Source organism: Chinchilla lanigera, unplaced genomic scaffold (genome assembly GCF_000276665.1).
Source record: "Chinchilla lanigera isolate Chin_1 unplaced genomic scaffold, ChiLan1.0 scaffold00004, whole genome shotgun sequence".
NCBI lineage: Eukaryota > Metazoa > Chordata > Mammalia > Rodentia > Chinchillidae > Chinchilla > Chinchilla lanigera.
In genome coordinates, this window is record NW_004955405.1 from 15,524,440 (window position 1) to 15,549,652 (window position 25,213).

At 42.7% G+C, this 25,213-nt stretch overlaps 1 long non-coding RNA gene across 2 annotated transcripts in view; it reads left to right on the plus strand.

Annotated features, from left to right (window-relative positions):
* Window positions 1-24,666, plus strand: part of LOC102011945 — a 39,554-nt gene extending 14,888 nt beyond the window's left edge. Inside the window, exons 3-4 of one of the 2 annotated variants that reach the window (XR_259378.1) lie at window positions 3,146-3,309; window positions 10,165-10,246. This is a non-coding gene — a long non-coding RNA (uncharacterized LOC102011945). Of the gene's footprint in view, window positions 1-3,145; window positions 3,310-10,164; window positions 10,247-24,425 lie in introns of those variants that run through there. The other variant, XR_259379.1, reaches the window with a different exon arrangement.
* Window positions 24,667-25,213: the final 547 nt, after the last annotated feature.

Below are 25,213 nucleotides of genomic sequence, written 5' to 3' on the forward strand. Positions count from 1 at the left end.
ATTCATTGATGTGTTAAGGGACACCTAGGTTGTTTTGATATCTTGAATATTGTGAATAATGCTGAAATGAATGTGGAGGTACAGGTAGCTTTAGGTGATGATTTCACTTCATTTAGTTATACACCCAGAAGAAGCATTGCTAGATCATGTGGTAGCTCTGTTTTTAGTTTTTTGAGAAAACTCTATACTACTTTCCATAATAGTGCATTAATTTATATTTCCAGCAATAGTGTTTAGAGGTTCCCTTTTTCCCTCACCCTCATAACACTTGTTCCGTCTTATCTGTTTGATAATTATTCTAACAGGTGTGGAGTGAGAGCTCATTGTGGGTTTGATTTTTATTTTTCTCATAACTGGTGATGTTCTCTTGAAGGAATGTGTTCTACTTCCTCACGCCTTCTATCTTTTGAAGGATTTTTTTTTTAACCAATAGTCACTTGTGAAAAAACTGATTCATTTCCTATATGAGCTCTCCTTTTCTTCAACTGGACTAATATTATTGCCCAAAACAGCTCAAATACACTTGGTGTAAGAAAATATGCAATAGCTACTAGAATATTACATTAAGAAAAACAATATGTAGACATTATTACAAGCATTTTGAAATGTCAAATTCGAGGTTGGACACCACTGGACTAGTTGGTTTTTAAGGTTCCTGCTAATGCTTTCTGTATCCATAAAGAAGTTTAGAGTTTCTACTGTGTGTTTTTGGTGCATTCATTCATGTGACCTGCCCTCATGGGCAGCAGTCTAATGTAAAAAGGAAGATAAAATGAAGAGAGGAAGCAGTTAGAGACCTAATAAGCACTAGACCAAGCAGCTGAACATTCAATACAATGGACAATCAGAAAAGAGGTCAGTGTGGGCTGGAGTAGTCAGAAACAATCTGTGTTTTGAGGAGATGATTCTTTAATTATGGTTTTGCTTTAAGTAGCCTGTGAGAGTGAGGGCATTCGAGGGTTGAATAAGAGAACTTCATCATGGGAGTCAAAGAAAAGAAAGACCAATAGGAGAGAATGAATGCTCTTACTTTCCTAACTGGAGGAGGTGTCTGCACTTACAGACTGAGAGAATAAAATACAGTGTTTGGTGCTCTAAATCATTTTTCTCTTTCCAGTTCCACTTCTAGCCACAACCATCCCTTGAAAGTGCTGTGCACCAGTCATCTCAGAGGATGGCAGCCCATCCATGGAGTTTCTTAAGCCCCTAACCCAAGTCACCTTGATTTCGCTTTTACCCAACTATTCCTTCAAAGAGTCCTACAGACTCCAGCTCTAGAATTTCCACATTACCTTTGTAAAATGCATATCTGATTGTTCTTACTTTCCTGCTTAAAATATTTAATGGCTCTCAGTCAGCCACAGAATATAGTGGACACCTCTCACTCTGGCACACCAGGCTTTTCATGATGTTTCCTGAGTGCTTTTCCAATCTCATCCCCGCTAGCTTCTTTTCTTACCTTCATATTATGTTGTTGAACTCAACAACAGAGAGATCACTAAAGGTCACAAGGCCGGACATTAGAGGTTTAAATTCGATTTTTTTATTTATATTGAGGCAGTGGTAAGGAGGATAATAATATGGATTTGGGAAACATTTAGTTACTAGAACAGAGACAACTTAATGCTTAGTTAACATTAAGGGTACAAAGAGAAGCAAAACTAGGATATGATGATGGCAGCAGTGATGTCAGTAATGACTGTACTATGAATGAACATTTTCTGTACACTTGCTACATATGAAGCAATTTTGAACCTGTATGTCTTCCCTATTCCTTCTGTATGGGGTGACCTTATCCTTTCTTTTGAATGGAATTAATTTTTTAAGGATATAGATTGTGACATCTTTATGAGCTGTGATAAAAAGTGTGGTGAACGCTGTTGCTGAGTGCAGTCCAGTGGAAAGGCGGGCTGGTACAGACGTTGTGGTGTGTCCTCATCCACCTCATCCGCTGGACCTGACTCGGTGACTTCTGGCTCTTCCCCAAAGTCAAAATAACCGTGAAAGTAAACCTTTTGGATAGATTTAGGCAGCCACAAGGTTACAACTAAAGATGAAAAAGGACTTCCAGAACTGCTGCCCAAAGTGGCAAGAATGGTAGGATAAGTGTGTTTGAAACGATGGGGAATATTTTGCAGGGAATTAATGATAATGCATCTTTTACTATAATAAATTTTTAAATTTAAATATTCATTGTATTTTTGATCACATTTTGTAGCTGTCCAGATTTTTATAGGGTACTTCTATACAGTCTAGCTTTGGAAGCACATACAAGCACAGCATAAAACTGCCTTCTTTGACAAATCAAGGCAACTGGCATTTCCTGAACACGTCGTACTTCTTTAAATCTGTATGGAGATGGAGTTTTCTAACCCTAACCCTGTCATGTTGCTGAATGGTGCTGGTTTGAGCTCCGAACGTAGTCCAGAGACAGAGATAAACATCAGTAGCTGGAAAGGAATAGAGTAGCGAGGTCAGAGATGAACTTGAAAACGGCGAGCTTGAAGAGGTTAGCAAACTGACACCCAGAGTAGTCAAGTACGGGATGCTAAACTCTGTGGGAGCATTTGTGGGAAGTAGAGTGTCTTAAGCAATTGGAGTGTCTTAAAATCAAATCTGAAAGGAGGAACAAGCAGATGCTGCTCTTATTTCTGGGCACTGGTCTCATCCATTCCCCTGCCATTAAATTCCTGGAACATGGCATTGTTGACTTAGTTCCTTTTTCCCAGAACTTCTGAAAATATGTGAACTGTGGAATAGATGCTATTACCAGAGTTATCAGGCCAAGAAATCAACCTTTGCATGGGCATGCCACAAAGATCAAGTCAACATTTCCACAGTGGAAGCCAAAATTCCTCGAACCCCAAAATATAATCTTGTAGATCTCTGAATATTGATCTCATTCATATATCTGAATGGGTGGGCTTTCTCCTTCGTGTCCCTATCCCCACACCATAGGGGCCACCCATTAGAAGGTCCTGTGTGATCGCTGTGTAAGAAGGAATTCCTCCCCATCATGTGCTTGGCTGCTGGAGTCAGTTCACAGTCTGATTCTCATGTGTTATAGCCCTGTAAAGAAAAGCAAGGTAGTGGGTTAGTTCTTTTCCCTTCCTTTGTGTCAACACCATCTCCTACCTCTTTCTAGTTTTTTTCTGGGACGTCCAGAGTGTCACTTTGGCTCTCTATTTGGAACTCTTTGTTGCTGAAAGTCTAAGAACATTTCTGCACAGTACTCTATCCATCTGCCCGCATGTAATATACACCACTGTGCTACAGCTGTACAGGCGAAGTGCAAGAACTAGTGTGCAGGTAAGGCCATTCCAAATTATTTTTAAGGAATGTTTGTTTACTAAGGTGCCTATTTCAGACATTTCAGAGCCCAATGTCATAAAGATGCCTCTTGGAATCTGGTGCCATGAGCTATGGCATACACAATTGAGCCAGTATTCAAAGAGGGATTATTATTATTTGTTCTTCAGAAGGGAAGAGATATTATAGAAGGGCAAATTTTTACTCACCTGGTATATACCAGTATGACTATAGTGGTTATTAAAACTTTTGCCATACTTTCATAACAATTGGTAAAAGGGCAGTTCATTTCCTTTGGTGCAACAACTTTGAGCACCCTATGCTTTCTCTGGGATCTTCTGGACCTCCTATGATCCAGCAACTAAGATTGGGTCCTGACCTACCAGACTCTACAGGACTCAGCTCCAGCCAATGGAACTGACTTGTCACAACCTTGTCATACCAGTTGCTGGGGTTTTTGAAGAATGCTCTTACAGATATAGTGCTTTAGGACCAATTGTTCTGGCAGCAATGTATAAGATGTTAGAGAAGACCCAGAACCAAGGAATTCAGCAACAAATCTCTTCCCTTAATCAGGAGGTGAGGTGGTAGGTGTAAGGCTTGAATTGGGCTGACTCTCCCAGCCCCCAGCCTGTCTGCCAGTGGAGGCTTTATTCTTGGTGGGGACTCAGCTCAGGACCCAAAGGTGCCATCTGAAAACACAGCATGTTTTAAAGGAGATAAACTGGGACAAGGAGTTTTGCAGGTCTCCATACATCTGGAGACACTCAAGGATTTACACCAGATGGTTGAAGGACTTTGCCCGAGGAGAAGCAAGACTGTGTGTCTCATTTACTCACTCACCTGGTGTTTGTTACATCTGGTGCCAAAACCTGGGACACTGAGCGAGAGGAGAAGTTCCCTCTCTGTGGGGAAGTCAAGTCCTCTCCTGAGGATCCTCACTTTAGCTGAGACCACTCAGGGACATCGGTCCCTCAGACCTCGGCTTCTACAGCTCCTGCACTTCCGCTGCACCTGATCTTGCTGGATGCTTCAGATGGGGCAAGCCCCCACCATCACTCTCTTTCTCTTTCCTTCCTCTTGCCTGCCTTTCATTGTCCCCCATAAAGTCAGACAGAGGCTTGCCCTGAGTTTTGTGCTTTTTAAATTCAGCACTGGTCTTGAAAAGCACTCCCGGGAAGGCTGCTTCCCTTTGTGTTTGACCAATCATGAAGACGTTTGCCTTGCTCAGTCGCTCACGTTTCACAGCTTTGGGTCCACCAGAGACTCAGCCTCTCTCTCACACCTCTCTCTGTACTCCAGTGGGGAACCCTTCACCCTCTACTCTCTACTTGTCCTCTCTGGCTTGCCTTCTGCAGAAACTCAGACCTCTCCCTCTCTCCCCTGAACTGAAATCCAAATGGCTCCTTTACTTCTGTAACATGGTGTGGCCACCTTACGAGCTGGACAATAACTCTTGGTGGCCTGTCCATGGTAGTACGTTTGACATTTCCATTTTGTGAGATCTGGATAATTACTGCTGAAAGCTAAAGATGTGTTCTGAAGTGGCTTATGTCCAGGCCTTCTTTACACTCCGAAGTATTCCCACTCTGTGTTCTTCATGGGATCCCTCCCAAATTCTCCTTTCCCTTCCCTCTGCACCCCTCCACTTCCCTCCCATGCCGATTCCTCCCTGACCAAAGACCTGCTGACCTCGCTTTCCCTGGGCACCCTCCTGCCTTCCCAGCTGAACAACTTCCTGTGTCCCCAGATCCTCCAGTGGAGGATCTCCGGCCATAGCCAGTGCAGCTGAGCCACTCCCTCCAGAAGAACCTCCTGTCCATCCGGAACCTGTCCCATCTGTCAACCCAGCACTTCCCTCTGGATCAGACCTCCTCCTTACATTCCGACTCTGCCCCTTACTCGATCTGGACTGCAGCTTCCACTTCAGGAGGAGGCAGGAGCGGAAGGAATCATTCAGGTTCACGTGCCCTTCTCCCTGTCCAATTTGTTTCAGATTAGTCACTGTCTGGGTTCCTTTCATACCAACCCCACCAAATATATCCAGGAATTTCAGTACCTCTCACAGCCTTCCCATCTCACCTGGGATGACCGAGACATCCTCCTTTCTTCTACCCTCTCGCCCGAGGAATGGGAGCATGGTTTGGGCTCTAACTCAGGCTGCTGCGGATGACCACAGGCACCTTGAACCTGATCTTCAGGAGGGAGCTGCAGCTGTCCTCTGGGCTGGCTCAAACTGGGGCTTTAATCTGCCAGATGAGCACGGACAATCCCCTGCTCTGAGAAGCCATAACTATATGGTCACTTACTTGGTTGAAGGGCTTCACAAGGCAGCACACAGGACAGTTAAATTATGACAGACTTAAGGAAACCAACCAGACAAAAGACGAAAATCTGGCTCATTTTAAGTCCCGCCAGGCCGCTGCCCTCAGGCACGTATTGGCCCTGCACTCAGAAGGCCAACTGATTTTAAAGATGCATTTTATTTCCCAAGCTGCTCCAGATATTCAGAAAGAGTTGCAGAAACAGGAGGCAGGCCCTCAAACCCCGCAGCAGGAGTTAATTTGGCCTTTAAAGTTTCTAATAATACAGACGGCGGTGCCCACAAGCAGCACCTTTCTGAGTTTCAGCCATTTGCCTCCGCTATAAGAAACCCACACTTACAAGCTGGACTGAAGTCCCAGCCAACTGCCAAGGGTGCTGCCAGGCTCCCCAACACAGGGGCCATGCTTCAAATGCTGCCAGCTAGTCACTGGGCTAAGGAGTGCCTGCAGCCCAGGATTCCTTCAAAGCCATGCCCAACCTGTGGAGGCTCTCAGTGGAAGTTGGACTGCCCCATGCTGGCGTCAGCCCCTGGAGTCAGTTCTGGGGGTCCCCCGGCCAGCTCTCTCCCAGATTTCATCAGAGTGGCGATGGATGACTTATATGGCGCAGAAGTTCCGGAGACCCCTGGATCATCTCAGATGCCAAGCTCCGAATAACTCTTGCGGTGCAGGGTTAGTCCACAGCTTCCATATAGACAGTGGGACAACTCATCCCACCATGCCTCTTTTTCAAGAACCAGTTTCCTTGGCCTCAACTTCTACTGGGGCTATTAATGGCAAAGTCACTGGTCCTTTTAAAACTCCTCTACTTTGGTGCCAGTTGTGTCAACGATTTTTTCCCATTCCTTTTTAGTCATCCCTACCTGCTCTGCCCCTATCCTCAGACAAGATAGCCTCGCCAAATTATGTGCCACTCTCACCCTTCCCAGCATTCATCCTACTTTTCTCACTGCTCTCTTCTCTTCATCTGTGGTCCTGCCCAAGACCCCCATTGCCTCTCCAGATCTACACCCCAGGGTTTGGGTACCTCCTCCCCTTTCCTGGCTCTCAGTCAAGCACCCCTTACCATCCCACTAGAGCCGGATCACCCCATCCCTCCCAGTGACGATACCCAGTCCCCAAGCAGGCTCTGAGCAGACTAAATCCAATTATCTCTTGCCTGCTTCAACAGTTTTCTAGTCCCTATCAATTCTCCATATAATATCCTGTTCTCCATGTTTGAAAGACAGATGGAACATACAGATTGGTCCAGGATTGCTGCATCACCAACCTGAGAGTCCTTATCCATCCCATAGTGCCCAATCCATATACCTTTTTATTTTCTACCCCCTCACCTACCACACACTACTCAATTCTAGATTTGAAGGAAACCATTCCTTTACATCCCTCCTCACAGACTCTCTTCGTCTTTACCTGGAAAGACCCTGACACTCACCAGTCCCAATAGCTGACCTAGGCTGTCCTCCCACAAGGGTTCAGAAACAGCCCCACTACTTCAGTCAGGTCCTTGCCCATGATTTGCTGTCCTTCCATCTGCCTGATTCCCACCTCATCCAATATGTAGACGATTTCCTCTCCTGCAGTCTCTCTTACAAATCCTCTGCACAGTGTTCTCCTACTCTTTACAAACGTTACACACAAAGGGCTATTGTGTGTCTCTGTCCAAGGCTCAAAATCCTCTCCATCTGTCACCTATCTGGGCACTATTCTGCATGAACACATTCAAGCCCTTCCTCCCAATTGTATCCATTAATTTCTCAGATTCCCATCCCAACCACAAAGCAGCAACATCTCTCCTTTCTTGGGGTGGTGAGATATTTCTGTCTCTGGGCTCCTGGCTTTGCCCTCCTTACCAAACCTTTATATAAGCTTACAAAAGGGGGCCCAGCTGGACTGTTAGATCACAAGAATTTTCCTCACTCTTCCTTCCAGACCATAAAAGGAGCTCTAAAAACAGCTCCAGCACTGGCTTTGCCAGGGTTTACTCAACCTTTCTGTCTCTATACTGCAAAGCATAGCAGTGGTGTGGTCACCATTCTGGCCCAGGGGCCAAGCCCACACCTAGTTGATTTCCTATCCAAACAACTTGATCCCTCTGTCTTAGGTTGGCCAGCCTGCCTAGGAGCAGCTGCTGCTGCAGCCTTCATACTTACAGGAGCTCTAAAAATTACTAGACATGTGCTGCTCATGCCATACTCCTCCCATAACCTGCAGATCTCATATCCACATCACATCTTTCTCATCTTCTATCTGCTCCTCATATCTTACAGTTGTATGCACTCTTTATAAAACCCCTACAGTAACTGTTGCTTGGGTCCTCACTTTGATCCTGCTTCTCAACTTGTACCCCTCTGTCTCTTTTGGAGATGCCAGAGCCACACAACTGTCTGTCTCTCACTCACTGGACAACCTCACTCTTTCCTCACATTGCAGCTTTCCCCTTTCGGACCCCTGCCCACACTTGGTTTCATGATGGGAGTTCCTGTAAGGCTTCCCGCACATTGCCTGCTAAGGCAGGATATGCAATTGTCTCACTTAACTCTGTTACAGAAGCTGCAGCTCTTCCCTCATCCACTACCTCTCAGCAGGCTAAACTGACTGCTCTGACCTGTGCTCTTACACCGGCCAAAGGTTTGCAGTTTAATCTACACAGGTTCCAAGTGTGCATTTCACATACTTCACAACCATATGGTCTGAGGGAAGATTCCTCACCTCTCGGAGATCCTCAATTGTCAAAGCCCCATACATTAAGGCCCTTCTCCAGGCAGCTCTTCTACCAACATGAGTGGCTGTACTTCATTGCAGGGGACACTGAGGACTTTCAGATCCCATAGCTGCTGGAAATGGCCTTTGCAGATAAAACTGCAAAAGAAGCAGCTAATGTCTCCCACCACACTACAAGAGGCCAATATTTTGCCCTTTCTTGCTTTGTTCCCACCTATTCCCCTTCTGAGCATCAACAGTACCAAAACTACCCACAAAGGATGGGTGGTTGCTGGATTAAGGAAGATCCCGGGGCTGGGGATTTAGCTCAGCGGCAAAAGCGCCTGCCTGGCAAGCGCAAGGTTGTGAGTTCGGTTCCCAGTAACGGAGAAAAAACAAAAAAAAAAAAAAAAAAAAGGAAGATCCCTCCTCCCTGCCTCACAGGCCCAAACTATCCTTTGTTCTCTCCGTGGCAATTGTCATATAAGTAACAAACCCCTAGCCCACCTACTGAAGCCTCTTATCTGCTTCCTTCCTGAAAGACCTTCCTCAGTGCCCTGTCTGCCAGGTAACTACACCCCAGGGCTCCCTGAAGCCCCCTCCTTTTCCCACACACCAGGCACAAGGCTTTTCCCTAACTCAGGACTAGCAGATTGATTTCACTCACATGCCATGGGTACAAAAGTTAAGATATCTTTTAATCTGGGTCGATATCTTCACTGTGTAGGTAGAGGCTTTTCCTACCAGTTCAGAAAAAGCCTCAGCAGTCACTAACTCCCAACCACTATAATCCCCTGATTTGACCTCCCCACCTCCATTCAATCAAATAACACCCCCCCTTTATTAGTCTAATTATCCAGGAGGTGCCTAAGTCGTTAGGGCTTTAGTAGAATTTACATACTCCCTATGAACTTCAGTCCTCAGGTAAAGTAGAAAAAGCTAATAATTTACTTAAAGCGCGTCTTTTTTTTTTTTTTTTTTTTTTTTGGTTTTTGGTTTTTCTCTGGTACCAGGAACCGAATTCACGACCTTGCGCTTGCCAGGCAGGCACTTTTGCCGCTGAGCTAAACCCCCAGCCCCTTAAAGCGCGTCTTAAACTAACACTCCAGCTTCACAAAGACCAGGTCACTCTCCTCCCAACTGTTCTTTTAAGAGTTCTCTCTATTCCCAGAGATGCTGCCAGATATAGTCCGTTTAAACTTTTAGATGGATGCACCTTCCTGCTCAGGCAAACCTCAGCCCAGAAGAGGTATCCCTAACTGCAGTTAGGGGAGAAGGGGCGTAGGTACCATCTGGCTGCTTTGAGCTGAGAAAGGCCCGTGTAGGAGAAATCATAGTCAGGGGCATTCTCCAAAGAGCTAATCTAATGGGCCTCAGATAGAAATGATGTTGTTGTTTAGCAGTTATGCACTTTTTACAAGGTCATTCTGGTGGATTCCAGAAAAGGAGTCTGACACATTTGGCATTGGTTCCATCTGCATGATCACTTGGAGTTTGGCCACCTATCTTATCTTAAGTAGCTGGAGCACAAGAGAAAAGCAGATATTTGAGTCTCCATCCAAGTATCTCAGTGGAATCTCCAAGATGATATAGGGGGAAATGCTAGATGTCAGATATGCTGAGTTCATGTCCCTTGAGGTCAAAGGATGAATTCTAAGAAACAATGGAGGTTAAGAGTAGGAAAATTTATTGGAGAAAAGGATGTGGGGACATGGGGAATAGGACTAGCTCCTAGGACATGGGAATAGGATTAACCTGTGTAGAGACAGGAGGAATCCCAAATGGGTTGCCCCAGAGGGTGGGGAATTAATTCCTGATTTTGTTTCAGAAAATATTAAACAGGAGCAACAGTTCATCTGGACATTAAAGCACTGGTTGAGGATACCATACAACAGCTAGGCTGAACTCAGACTCTTCTTAAATAACAGAGGTACTGGAAATGTTTGACCCAGCAAGTATTCTATTATGACAAGTGTTACACTAGGACTTCTCTAGCAGGGACAGAAATCCTATGGAATTATCTCAGAATCATGGAAGTTTGAGTTAAGACCTGATGTCACCATCCCCCATTCCTCAAAAAGTTTAGATCCATGTTTATTAGCTATAAATCCACAACTTTTGTCATGATTCTTGGTCTTTTAAATTTCCTCAAGAGGGCCCCCTCAACTCCTGAACTCTCGCGGGAGTTGAGCTGAACCCTGGATAGCATCAGTAGCTTGGGTGACTGTGCCCTCGCCCCTCCCCTACTGGTGTGGGAACTGGGCTGGATCCTGGGCAGTGTCTGGAGCCTCGGTGACCATGACCCACCCGTCACCCCACCACACCCTTGTGGAAGCCAGGCTGAACCCCAGACAGCATCAGGAACCTCAGTGAGCCACCCCTGCCTCTCCCCCACCATCATGCAAGCCAGGCTGAGACCTGACAGCTTCAGAGGCATTGGTGACCACACCCTGTGCCTCCTGCACCCTTGCAGAGCTAAGCTGAACCCTGGACAGTTTCAGCAGCCTCAGTGACTGTGCCTGCACCACTCTACCACTGGCTTGGGAACGAGTTGATTGCTGGACAGCTTCAGGAGCCTCAGTGACCACAACCAGCCCACCCCTGCACCTTTGTGGAAGTGGCACTGAACCCTGGACAGCTTTGGGAACCCCATATAGGAGTCAAGCTGAGCCCCAGGCAGCTTCAGAAGCCTTGGTGACCATGCGCCCACCTCTCCCCCACTGGCATGGAAGCCAACTGAGCTTTGGGAGCATTGGTGACTGCATTCTGCCCCCACACACCACCATGGGTGTCACACTGAGCACCCGGGACCTTTGGGTCTTTGCCCTGCCATTCCCACACCACCGAGGGAGTGAGGCTGAGCTCCAGGGAACCTCGAGATCTCCAAAAATGACAAAACAAAGGAGCAAAATGCAATCTCAGACCTCCAGCTCACCCAAAACAAGTCAAACAGACATTGACACAGAAGAGCTTAGAAGTCATACACCTGTAATTTCTGAAATGATAGCAACTGAAGTAAAGAAACAATTCTATCAGGCCATAGAAGACATCAAATCAGGAATAATCTCTCAGGTAAAAAAAGAAATGACAACAATAATGAAAGAATTGCTCAGCACATCCAAAGAAAACATAGCTAAGAAAATAGAGATTCATAGAAAAATGATGGAAACCTTGAATGAACAATATAGGAAAGGATTAGAATGCATGAAACTGATTCAAACAGATATCCAAGAAATTAAAAATTTCATTGAAAGCTGGCAAAACTGCTTGAATGATGCTGAAGATAGACTTTCAGACCTTGAAGACAGCATTAGAGCTAATGATCATGAAAGGAAGGATCTCTTAAAAATAACAGGGAACCAGGAAATGACAAGCTGCAAGATGAGGCAAAGAAAAACAATGTAAGATTAATAAATGTCAACAGAATAGCAGGCAACAACACAAATGACATAAAAAGACTATATGTGCAAATAATAGCAGAAAATTTCCCAAGCATGGAAAAAGAATCAGACATACAGTTAGTGAGACATATAGAACGCCAATCTACACCCAGACATATAGTGTCAAGATCCAGAAATTTGGCAAAAGAACAGATTATTAAAAGCTGTTAGAGAAAAGAAACAGATCACCTATAAAGGAAAGCCCAACCAAATCATGGCACATTTCCCAACACAAACCATGAAGTCAAGAAGAGCTTGGAGTGAAGTGTTTCAGGTCCTGGAAGAAAACAACTTCCAACCCAGATTGATGTACCCTGCAAAACTATTATTCAAAATCAATGGAGAAATAAAATATTTCCATGATAAAGAACAACTGAAGAAATACATGAGCACCAAACCAACCCTACAAAGAATACTAAAATATATTCTAAAAAGAGATAAAAATGACCACAATTTCAAGAACAAAAATAGAAAGGAACCACCAAGCAGAGCAAGCAATTAAACAGAGGAAAAAAGGAGAAACCAACAGCAGGAAAATAACATGACTAACATAAGCCAGTACTTATCAGTTCTAACCATTAATGTAAATGGTTTCAATTCACCAATCAAAAGAAGCAGACTGGCAGAGTGAATCAAGAAACAAAATCCAACAATATGCTGTATAAAAGAAACATATTTAACTCAAAAGGAAATTCATAGACTGAAAGTCAAAGCGTTGAAAACAATACTCCATGCAAAAGGAACCCAGAAAAAGTGGGTGTAGCTATTCTGTTTGCAGACAATGTGAACTTCAAACCAATAATGATCAAAAGAGATAAAGAAGGTCACTACATACTCATTAGGGGAAAACGTCAAGAGGAAGAGATCACAATCATAAACACTTATGCACCAAATACAGGAGCACCCAACTATATAAAACAAATTTTAACAGACATGAAAAATGAAATAAGCAGTAACGCAATCATAACAGAGGACTTTAACACACCATTGTCAGAAAGAGATAGATCAACTAGACAAAAAATCAGCAAAAGAATAACAGAACTAAACCAAACTTGTGAACATATGGACTTAGTAGACCTTTACAGAGTGTTTCACCCAACAACATCAGGATACACATTCTTCTCAGCTGCACATAGAATGTTCTCTAAAATAGACCATATGCTAGCATATAGAACATGCTTAAGTAAATGCAAAGGAACTGAAATTAACCCATGCATACTATTGGACCATAGTGCAATGAAATTGGAAATTAATGACAAAATAGATCACAAAAACTTCATAAACACATAGAAATTAAATAATACCCTCTTGAATAACCAACAGGCCACAGATGAAATTAAAGAAGAAATTAAACAATATTTACAATCAAACAAAAATGCAGATACAATTTATAGGAACCTGTGGGATGCAGTGAAAGCAGTCCTGAGGGGGAAATTTATAGCAGTGAATTCCCACATTAGGAAAACAGAATAAGCACAAATAAACAATCTTATGCTGCACCTCAAGCTTCTAGAAAAAGAAGAGCAGGTCAAGCCAAAAGTCCAAAGAAGGCAGTAAATTATAAAGCTAAGAGTGGAAATTAATGTGAATAAGGATAGGAAAGGAAGAAGTAAAATTATCATTATTTGCAGATGACATGATACTCTACATAGAAGACTCCAAAAACTCCACCAAAAGGCTTATAGATTTAATAACCAAATTCAGTAGCAAAGCTTGACACAGTCAATACTCAGAAATCAATAGCATTCCTGTACACAAATAACAAACAGACTTAGAGAGAAATTAGGGAAACCATATCTTTCATAATAGCATCTAAAAAAATGAAATACTTAGGAATCAATCTAACAGAAGAAGTAAAAGATCTACACAGTGAAAATTATAGTACATTGAAAAAAGAGATTGAAGAGGATTTCAGAAAATGGAAAGATATTCTTGTGATTGGATAGAAGAACCAGCATTGTCAAAATGGTCATACTCCCAAAATTGTTGTACAGAGTCAATGCAATCCCAATTAAAATGCCATTAGTATACCTCACAGATCTAGAGAAAACATTCCTAAAATTCATCTGGAACCAGAAGAGGCCTAGAATAGTGAAAGCACTCCTGGGAAACAAAGGAAAGGCAGGAGGCATCACAATCCCTAACTTGAAATTGTACTACAAAGTTATTGTGATAAAAATCAGCATGGTACTGGCAAAAAAAAAAAAAAACAGACCTGAGCATCAATGGAACAGACTGGAAGATGCAGACACAACCACAAAGACACTCAGCCACCTTATCTTTGACAAAGGGGCCAAACATGTTTGCTGGAAGAAAGATAGCCTCTTTAATAAATAGTGCTGGAAAAACTGGCTTTCCACATGCCAAAGACTAAAACTAGACCCAAGTCTATCACCATGCGCTAAACTGAAGTTAAAATGGACCAAAGATTAAATATTAAAACAGAAACACTAAATCTACTGAAGGAGAAAGTAGGTAAAAATCTTAAAGACATAGGGGTAGGCAGAGGGTTCATGAACAAAAACCAAACTGCATGGAAAATACTTCAAAGAATCAACCACTGGGATCTCCTCTTATTGAAAAGTTTTTGCACATCAAAAGAAATCACCAACAAAGTAAAAAGAAAACCCATGAATTGGGAAAAAAATTTTAGCCAACTACCCCTCAGACAAAAGACTTCTATCTAGAACTTATAAAGAATTTTTTAAAATAGGGCCCACAAAATTCAAATACTCAATCCAAAAATGGGCATCTGAGATGAATGCACACTTCTCAGGTGAATAAATACTAGTGGTGAATAAATATATGAAAAAATGTTCAACATCATTGATCATTCTAGAAATGCAAATTAAAACAACACTGAGATTCCATCTCAACCAAAAAAGAATGGCTATCATTAAGAAATCAACCAATGACAAATACTGGCAAGGCTATGGGGAAAAAGGAACCCTTCTCCACTGCTTCTGGGAGGAGTGTAAACTGGTGGAACCACTGTGGAAATCAGTGTGGAGATTCCTCACAAAACAAGGATTAGAAGTCCCATTTAACCAGCTATTCGCCTCTGGGTATTTTCCCAGGAGAATTAATGACATCATACCACAGCAATATATGTGCATCCATGTTTACAGCAGCAGAATTTGTCATAGCTAAATCTTGGAAACAACCCAAATGCCCATTAACTGAGGAATGGATAAAAAAGATGTGATATTTTTATACAGTGGAGTACTGCTCAGGTATAAAAATTAAACTGGAGGGTTTATAGGTAAATGGATGCAACTTGAGACCATACTCATAAGTAAAATAAATCAGAGCCACATGTAAACATTGTATTGTCTCCCTAGTGTAAGCACCTGAAAGAATAAATAAAATCCAAAGCTTACAACAGATATTATGAAAGGGAAAGAAACTGCTCAAAGGAAGGAATAACTGGAATGAGGGAAAGGACAAAAAGAAACAAAGGAAGAAGGAAGGGTAAACATATATATATATATATATATATATATATATATACGCACACATATATCTGGTATAACTGTACTACTGATGTCTAAAGGTTTATTAAAAGGAACAGTTGATGCTTAATTTTGTTGACCAATTTTGCATGCTTATATCTGGTAATTGAATAACTAATTTGAAGACAACAATATGCAATATAATAACCATTGGTGAATTCCTACCATCTTGTCTAGTGAAACTCTGTATCATTTCTAATGTTTTTTTGTTTTCATTTTTTATTTTCTTTAATAATTTGAACAATCTTCTTTTCTTACATCTGGTAATCTGAGCAACTTCATTGAAAATAACATTAGGTAATATAACAACCACTGTTAATTCCTATCATTTTTGTTCTGAAATACTGTGTCATTTTTATTGTTTTTGCTTTATTTTTTCTATGTTGTTGGTATTTTGCTATTGTTCTTTTTTAAATTATTCTCTTTAAAATACAGAAATAAATAAATTTCCTCAAATTCTTCACCTCCAATAACCTTGTCTTTCACTCCCTTTGTCGTATGCAAGTCTGGACTTTATGAGTGGCAAAAGTCTTATCTACCCATAGTCTCATATTCAAGCATGCAATTATAGAATTATTACCTCCTGTTTTTGGAGTTCACTTCCTTTGCTTTCTCAGTTTCAATCATTTTTTTAGTTTAATCTTGATCTGTAACACTTTTTTTTTGAGACTAGGTCTCGAAACGTGGGGGTTATAGCTCAGTGGCACAGTGTCTGCCTGGCAAGTGTAGGGTACTGAGTTCCATTCCTGGCACCAAAAAAAGAAAGAAAAAGAAAAAGAGACTAGGTCTCAGTGTGTAGTTCAGGCTGGCCTTGAACTCTCTGTGTAGCCTGGGCTGGCCTTAAACTTGAAGTGATCCTCCTGCCTCAGCCTCCCTAGTGCTGGGATTATAGGCATGCACCACCTTGCCTGGCCTAATCATGATCTCTAATACTGTCCCTGTCATCTTTTTACTCCCCAGGTTTCCTATATATCCTCACTTCCAGGTTGAGGATGGGTGAGAGGAGAATCTATGCTGCACATCTAAAGAGGCACCTTTAGAGTTCTTTGAGAGCTGGGTGCACACTTGTATGACTTTGTCTCCTTAAGTGCTGCACCCTTGGTAACTATCCAAGGCTTAATCCAACTTCTGATTCAACTCACTTCCCTTCTTACCTAGGACAGATGGTCGTCTGCTTCCCTCTTATTTACCTAGCAAAACACCACCGTGGTTCCATCAGAAACACCCACTTGTCTTCACTGTTTTCATAAATGGAGTAAATTATGGTCCTCAGTAATCTCTCCCCATCCCCTAGTCCAGTGGTTTTCAAAATGGGTTTGTGGTCCAGCAGCACTGGGATGATTGGACATGTGTTAGAAAATGAGTTGTTAGACCTTGCCTCAGTCCTACTAAACCAGAAACTCTGAGGGTACAGCCTACCAATTCCCTTTGATTGAGTTCTCCAGGTGATGTTAATGTGTCCTCAAGTTTGAGAACCACTTCCCTACTCAGTTTATTCCCCTGCTCTTGAGAGAATTTTATATCCCATCCCTGGCCTCCCCTCCCCTCATGCTCCCAACTTGTCATTTGGATCCTTAATTTCCTGAGAAAATCAGAAGAGAACTTTCACTTAACTACCATTTAAGGAGACCGCTTCTCCTGAGCAACCTCCTCCCTTATCTCGCATGTGGCCAGGCTCCTTGCTATAATAAAGTACCCAAGTTCTCATTAGGGTATGATCTGTAACTATACACCCAAGCCACCGTATCTCTGTCCTGGGTTACTGCAGTTGCATCCTAATTAGTCTCCTAGCCCCAACCCTTGCCTGAGTACAGCCTATTGTCCACATGGCAGCTGGAATGATCTGCGAATATAAATCAGATAAGATCACTGTTTTGCTGAAAACCCAGTGGTGACATGTCATCTCAATGAAAATCAAATGCAACTGCCTGGCCATGGCTGATGTGGACGCACTTCAGGCTCCTTCTGCTACTTTTGCTCTCCAGCCCCTCTGCCTCCTTGCAGTATCTAGATAGGATGGGCCGTCACTGTTTCTGAACCTTGAATGTTCTTCCTCAGTACCTACCGTGCTCCCTCCAAGTCATTGTTTAAACACTACTTCATCAGAAAAAGGATTCTTTCTCTCCCATAGGCAGAAAAAGCCCCATTTCACTGAGGGAGGCCAAGGATCCTACAGAGTGTAGTAGATCCTGCTATGTATCTCCGAAAACCATTCTCCCTTTCTTCCTGAGGAATAGCATTTAGCTGGGTTTATGGCTGCTTAGCTGGAGACTGCCCTGCCTTGTCATGCTGTGGTCAAGGGTGGTCACATGACTACAGAATACAGGCGCATGGTTTAGGGACCGCTCCTGGATTGGGAGGAGGTGAAAAGAGATTTCTCAGTATGTGCTTCATCATTTTGATTTTGCTTCATTTGACCACTACCTATTCAAAAATGAAATAAAACTTTAAAGCGGATCTATCCAGCACACAGAGAATGCTCCTGAAATGTTAAGTGGGACTCTGATCTAAGGAAACGCAAAGTGAGCATGGGAGAAAACCTGGGAGAGACACAATGATGAATCAGCAGAGAAAAGTACAACCAAGAAAGGAAATATTCTCTTAGCTTTACCTGGCTCAGGGTTTTCTCAGCGGCTGTGGAAACATGAAAACACCTTGTTCGGCAGGCTGCAAAGACACGCCGCTAAGGAAGAGTGCCAGGAAGCAGTGCCCCGCTCATTGCCTTGGGGACTTTCCACAGTCCTGCATCTGATTCCTCTTTTGCAGACTCATCATCAAATTTGTCACCACACAGAGAGGAGCTCTGCCTCAGGGGCTGACTCAAACCAAGCTTGTGAGTGTGATCGATTTACTTATAATAAGAATTGTCCCAAGGACTAGAATATTCAAATCCACATGATGAGTTTTTTCTCTACAAGTAGATGTGTACAGGAATTCAAATAATAACCAGGTCTTAGCTCAGTGAGCATAAACTCACAACAAGGTAAATCAAATGGTCTGCATATTGCTCTTCTCTGTTCAGACTCCGGTTCCCCTTGACAGTCCTAGCCTTCCTCTTTACCTGCCAGTGCTTCCTCGAGATCCTATCCAGTTTAGATGCCACTTGATGCTGATAATTCCTGATTCTATATTTCCAGCCTAGCCTTCTCTGAATTCCCAGCTCAGTTTATCCAGCTGCCCATCTCCACATGGATGCTCACTCTTAACCTGCCAAAGTAGAATTGCTAATTCCCGTCCCCTAACGCTCTCCCTTCCCCATGCTGTCCCATCTCGGTTACTAACACCAACCATTTCTCACTTGGTCAGTGCAAAGCCTAAAAGACACACTGACTCACTTTTCCCTCATACTCTGCAGCCAATTTGTTAGTAAATCCCTGGCTCCAACACAAAAAGATTTCAAACCCACACTGTTCTCAGCACTGCGAACACTGCCATCCCAGCGCAAACTCACGTACTTCTCACCTGCAGCAACCTCCTAATGGCCACCTTTGCATCTATCTCACCTTGTAGCTCTTTAGAGTGATTTCTCTCCAGATTTTTACTTTAAAAATTTTACTCCCACAAAAAGGTAAAAGAGTGTAATACTTACACACCCATTATCTAGATTCACCAATTAACATGAGCACCTATTGACTGAATCATTTGAAAGCAAGTTGTAGGCATCACTGCACTCCCTAAATTCCTCAGCACGTATGTCCTATGAATGAGGACCTTCTCCTTACATCACTAAATGGTTCTTTGGAAATGAAAATCAAATCACTTAATTCCCCTTCTTAAGTTCCTCCAAACATTTTGCTTTACACAGAACAATCTCCAAATTTATCAGGCCTACAATATTCTGCAGGATCTGGCCCCTGCTTATCCCTTAGATCTGACCTGTTAACCTTTTCTTGCTAATGTTTTCCCAAGCAGAAAACTATCAATCAGAATAATTTACACCATACTGAGATCACAGGTAACACAAATCTCAGAGTCTTAATGCAAATATTTCTTGTTCATGTCACATGTTAGGAGTCTATCAGTGACTGTATTCCCACATTATTTTCTTCCCCTCTCTTAGAGGTAGGCCAATGGAGCCACCAATGTCTGGAGCATTATCAACTATAAAAACAAAGAGGAAAAAAAGAGGCTTAGAGTCTTTCATTGGTTCTGGCTATAAATGGCACATGTTATTTCTGCTCATGACTCAGAAACTTGTCACATAGTCCTGTCAATCCACAGAAGAACCAAGTAATGCAATCGTACCTTGTACTCAAAAGGAACAAGAACAGGAACATTTGGCAAAGAGCACTAATGAATGCCAAGCTGGCCTTCTTTCTGTTCCCTGAACATGCAAGTTTATGTCCAACCTTCGAACTTTCCATTTGTCCTTCCATCTGCTTAGAATCCTCTTCCCCTCTGGTCTTCACATGATTTGCTTCTGTATTTCACTCAGGCATCTCTGCATTAATAACACATGCTTAGAAATGCCTGCCTTGACCACTCAATGTACAATTTTACTACATTTTCTCCTCATCACCTCCCTCTTTCAGTTGATATTTTCCTATCTTGTTAATGTTTGTTTGAAACAACAAACTGATGTTAATTTGTTTACTTATTGACTTCCTTCTCCATCAGAATGTAAATGCCACGAGAGTGCTGATCTATGTATTTCCAGCATGTAGGATAGTGCTTGGCATAGTAGGTGCTCTATGCTCTATAAAGTTCAATGAGTAAAGGAACAAACCAACTAGACTAATTAAAAAGCCTGATTATGGCTTCCTTCTCATCAGCAGTCACGGACTGGATGTGTCCAACAAATTTTTGCCTCAGTGGCTCCATTTTTATATGTTTCCTACCTAAATTCTGATGGTGGAGTTTTTTCTTAAAATATCAAATCCCTGCAGAGTTGTACCAGTCTGCAAACGATTCTGCTTTCTTTAGGTAGCTCACTATGTCTCTGTCCTAGCCAGGCATGGTGGCCCATGCCTGTAACTGCAGCACTGGGGAGGCTGAGGGGAGTGGATCACTGGAAGTTTGAGGGCAGCCTGAGCTACACTGAGAGTTCAAGGACAGCCTACCCTGTCTAAAACAAAACAAAACAAAACAAAATAAAACAAAACCCAAACATACAAAACAACAGAAACAACAACTGTCTCTGCTCTAAAAAATTATTTGTAAATTTCAAAGAATAGCTGTCAGTAAGAAATGTTTCCAAGTTTGTGGCAAAAGTCTCCTTGTAGTCTCCCTGTGACATAAGTCTCATGTATTGATGACATATGTTACAGCTGAATTATTCTTATGCTTAAATCGGAATGGTAAAATATATATAATTCCTATAGTCTCCAGTTTACAACCATTCCTTCGGATGTTTGTATTTAATAAACTTCCATACTGAATTTCTCTAATCTGTGTTATACATCTTGCAAAATTACATTAACTTGTACTTATTAACTTGCTAATTATTTAGGGGTTCTTATCCAATCACCCACGTGACAATTTTATATGAGCATTAATACATGATAAGCTGGGCATCAATTGAAAGGAAATTATCCACTGTGTTCCTTGAGAGGACTTGACTGGATTATTTCAAGGGAAAATTTGACCACTTATACCTTTCTGTCATTTGTAATTCCATTCTAATGCTTTCGAGAAGTAAAAAATCTTTTCTATATTTATCTGAGGAAATGGAATGAACTGTGCAGTAAAAACAAAGACATTTCACATGCTGTGTCTATTTTCCCCACTTTGAAGCATGATACAGAGAAAAGAACATAGTCTTTGAAGTCAACCAAACCAGGACTGACAACCTGGCTCTTCCAGTTACCAGCTGAATAACTTTGGACAAATTGCTAAATACTTCTCCTGCTTTCATTTCCTCACCAGTGAAATGGTAATAACAGTACTAGCCTTTCACAGTTAAAGTGAAGACCTAATAAAGGTATATCATGAAAAGTGCCTAGCACAAATGCATGACACATTATTATGTAGGACTTTAATAGATATTAGTTTTATTTTATTGTTTGGTTGACTACTAATTTTTAACTCTCCTCTTTCCTCTAAGCTTTCAGTTCTATTGGCTAATCTATACCCTAAGTATGGCATCATGGGACGAGCAGAGACCTTTGGGACTGTGCCGACATGGACTGTGGATGTTACAGGAGTAGCAGAAATGTGTCAGGGCCATGTTTCCTTTGCCATATGATCTTTTTCCTTTTTTAATTTTAAAGAGTAAAAGAAGGATAACATAATAATAGGGGGGGCTTACCAAATTACAGATAGAGTGGTAGGAAATTATCAATGGTTATTGTTTTATGTATTGTTATCTACAAGATAGTTTCTTGGGAAAATAAATAGACAAATGATAGTGAGTTACAGACAAAATAGGTAGGAGATTATCAATAATTGTTGTACTATACTTTGGTATCTTCAAAGTGGCTTTGAAAGAAAATAAATAGAGCTATACATGAGTGACCAATTGAATAATCATTAACTATTCTCAATGGTTGTTGTAGGAATACATAATAATAAACATGCATCCATTTACAAAATAGCATAGAACAATACAAACATTACAGAGTTATGGACAGATTGGTAGGAAAATATCAATGGCTGCTGTAATACATGGTGTTATCTTCAAAGTGGTTTCTCAGGAAGACAGAGATACAGAAGAAGGATCTAACAGCCTAAGGGTTGTCAAAAATAGTGTATTACCTCCTCACCAGTGACTCCTTTCACTGAGGTGTGACGGCTGGAAGGAAGACCAGGATAGAAAAGAAGGACTGAGAGACTTCCACCTGTGTTTAGCAACAGGCTGTTTTCTTGTTCCTCCATAGTCATGATTACCCAGGGCTCCCCCATGGAGATGATGGTCTGGCCGGAGGGAGAAGGCAGAGCATGCCCTGGGCCCTCTCATTCCTGTTGGACTAACTGGTAGGATGAGTCTGAGCTCTGAGGCCTCTGCTTCAGAGGGCAGACTGATCTCCAGTGGTCACCTCTGCATTCAGGGCATGGCCCAGGGGTCTTCTTAGGACAGTTCCTCTTGAGGTGGCCTGGCTTTTAATATCAGTAGCAGATGAAGGCAGTTGTCGAGTTCTTCTCAGGGCCCTGAGAATCAGACTTAGAGTCTGTTTCTCTTAGTGCTGCAGCAAAAACAGCTGTTTTTTTCTCGGTCTCTTTGTTTTCTCTTCTTGGCCTCCTCCTCATCACAGCTATAGAATACTGAGGAGGCAATTCTTACTAACATCTCAAGTGAGCCATCTGGGGCATTTTTTAGCGTTTTCTCTCCAGCCTCCCATCGCATTGGGACCCCACAACCATTTAGTGTCCTCTCCCCAACCATCAGCACAGGCAGCAGGAATCTCGGTGCAGACCTCTCCAGGGCTCCACGCACTCTTCCACTGCAGCCTGTACTGTCCGGGGAAGAATGGCTTCCAGGGGGTCTCCCCAGGTATTGCGCAAGGTCCTCCTGGTTTATAGCTTCTGAATGGCTCTTGTGACACTGGTCCACTAGACCTCTGACTCTTCGGGCTTAGTCTGTATTCTCATGTTCTCCGAGTCCTTATTCAGCAGCAGCTCCCCCACTGACTCTGGACCTTTCTGGTTCTGAACGGCAGGGGCAAGAGCAACTTGCTGTGTGGCAAGTATTCCCAGGGGTTTCTCCATGTCAGAATGATTCACCCATGTCCAAGGGCGGGCCTCTGCAGCCAGCACACGGTGCGCCAATTGTGTCATTGCTTCTCTGTGCCACAATAGTTCTCAATTGCGTGGCGGTGGCTGGCTTGAGGGCTGGCACGTGCCAGTGTGCTCCACCATGCGGCTTCCCGGGCACTGGGGGCCCTCCTCTTGGGTGCCTGAAAGGCTAGGGGCCGGCCCAAAGTGCCATAGGATCTTAACAGTATGACTCTGACATTCCTCCCATGGAGAAGTCTCTCCCCTTAAAACTGGGTAAGACTGTCTTCCTCCATAGTGAAATATAATGAAAGTAACATTGTCTAACTTCCTGGACTGTAAAGAGTGATATTGAACTCCCTGTATTTCTTGGAACTGTTGCTCTTGGAACTCTTACACCAAACTATAACAAACCCAAAGGAGTTCAAGGAAAGGCCCATGTGGAGAGGGAACAAGGGCTCAGCCCATATCCCTGGCAAAGTTTCCAGCCAATACTCAAGCACTGACTTGCCCTCTGAGGCTTTGATTTGGGTTTTCCAGTATCCACAACTCATAGATTTTCCTTCACGTCACCTGCACTTGTTACCACCTAAAGTAATTGTTAGTACAGGAGGAACATTTTCCTGTGACATTTTAAGAACTTGATCTTAACTTGTAAGCAAATATATCATTCAACAGAAGTGCACTAGTAGAGCTGTATGTGTTGTTAAAATATTGACAGCTTTGGACAATTGGTCTGGTAAGTAGCACAATATTAAGCTTCTCAAAGGTCACCTCCCTCCTCTTGCCTTCGATTCTGCCATTCTGGCCTCTCAGACTCTTTCCCAGAATCCTTTGAGCCACCTCAAAATTCAAGCTACTACCTAGATCAACAGAAGCTCTTCTGGGAATGCTATCACACCATGCACACTGCTTTTTAGTGCTTTATTTTCTTTTCCCATTTAGCTTATCTCCCCATTCTCTTTTCCACTCTTCATGTTGTACTCCCATCATGATTTCCAACCAGGTAATTCTATGAACTACATATACCATTTTCATGATGCTGCTTGCAAAGTTATATGCAAACATGTTCATACACACTCAGTAGTCCATTAAGATTGTTTTTGTCCTACTTGGATGAGATTTTTCTTGGCTCTTATAATTTTCTTTCCCACAGGGGAAGCAATCATTTACCTGGTTGGCGTGTTTGGGTGAGAAACTGCAAATCGCTGACTCAGTGCCTCATTTCTTTCTTTGAGCTGTGGGATAGGAGGCACAGCCAGCTTCATCTCCCACTGGCCTTGGGGACTCGGTGGACCTGGGGACTATGCAGTCTCAGCCTGTCTGAGGCAGCAGAGGGGCACTGATCTGTCTCCTTGACTTAGCACTCTGTGCCCCAGCTGCCAGTTAGACACTGTCAGGGGTAACTGTGATATTTCCTTTTCCTTCAGTCTGACTCCCTTTCTCCTAGTGGGACTAGAGTCACTGATTTGGTCCCCTTTCCATAGACACTACCAGCTTTATACTGTCAGTGGCCGGTGAAATATGAGCACCAAGGACAGCGGAAGCTGGACTGCATCCACATGGTGTCCTGTGCCTGTACAGCTGACCTCCAGCACTACTCAGCCCACCAACCCAGAATCAGGCCCCAGAAGAAGAATGGAAAAGACAGGCCAGTCGCTCTACATCACAAATAGCTGAGAAGCCCTGAGTGGATAGGGCTTGTGATATGTTCATAAAGAGCTGTTAATTGAGCCAAGGAGCCCCAGGTGCTCTCTCTTGGTATTACTAAGTCTTTTCCAGCTCCAAGATGAGTTGAGACTCTAAAAAAGCAAAGTTAGGGGTAAAATCATTATTCTGTGCATCCTGACATCCTTTAGTCTGTGGATGCCTGTCATCCCAGCACTCAGAAGGCTGAGACAGGAAGATGGTAAATTTGAGAGCAGCCTGGGACACATAGGGCATTCAAGGCCAGCCATAGCTGAGATCCTGTGTCAAAAAAACAAGAACAAAACAAAAAGTCTCCTCAATTAAACCTACCTAAGAGACATAAAAATGAAACTTGAAATGAGATGGAGCGAGATCTCTTCAATGCATAATTTCAGAGCTTGCTACAATCCAGCAATATTCCTGTTCTTGGGTCTTGTGACTCCTTCACTTAAGTTAGCTCGAAGAGTCCAGTACTCAAGAGGTAGGAAGCTACTGATAATGCTTTAATAAAAAATATAAAGGATATGGAGCGATTAGATGAAAGTAATGTTCTGTGACTGTGACTAGGGGATGGAAGAAGAAGGGG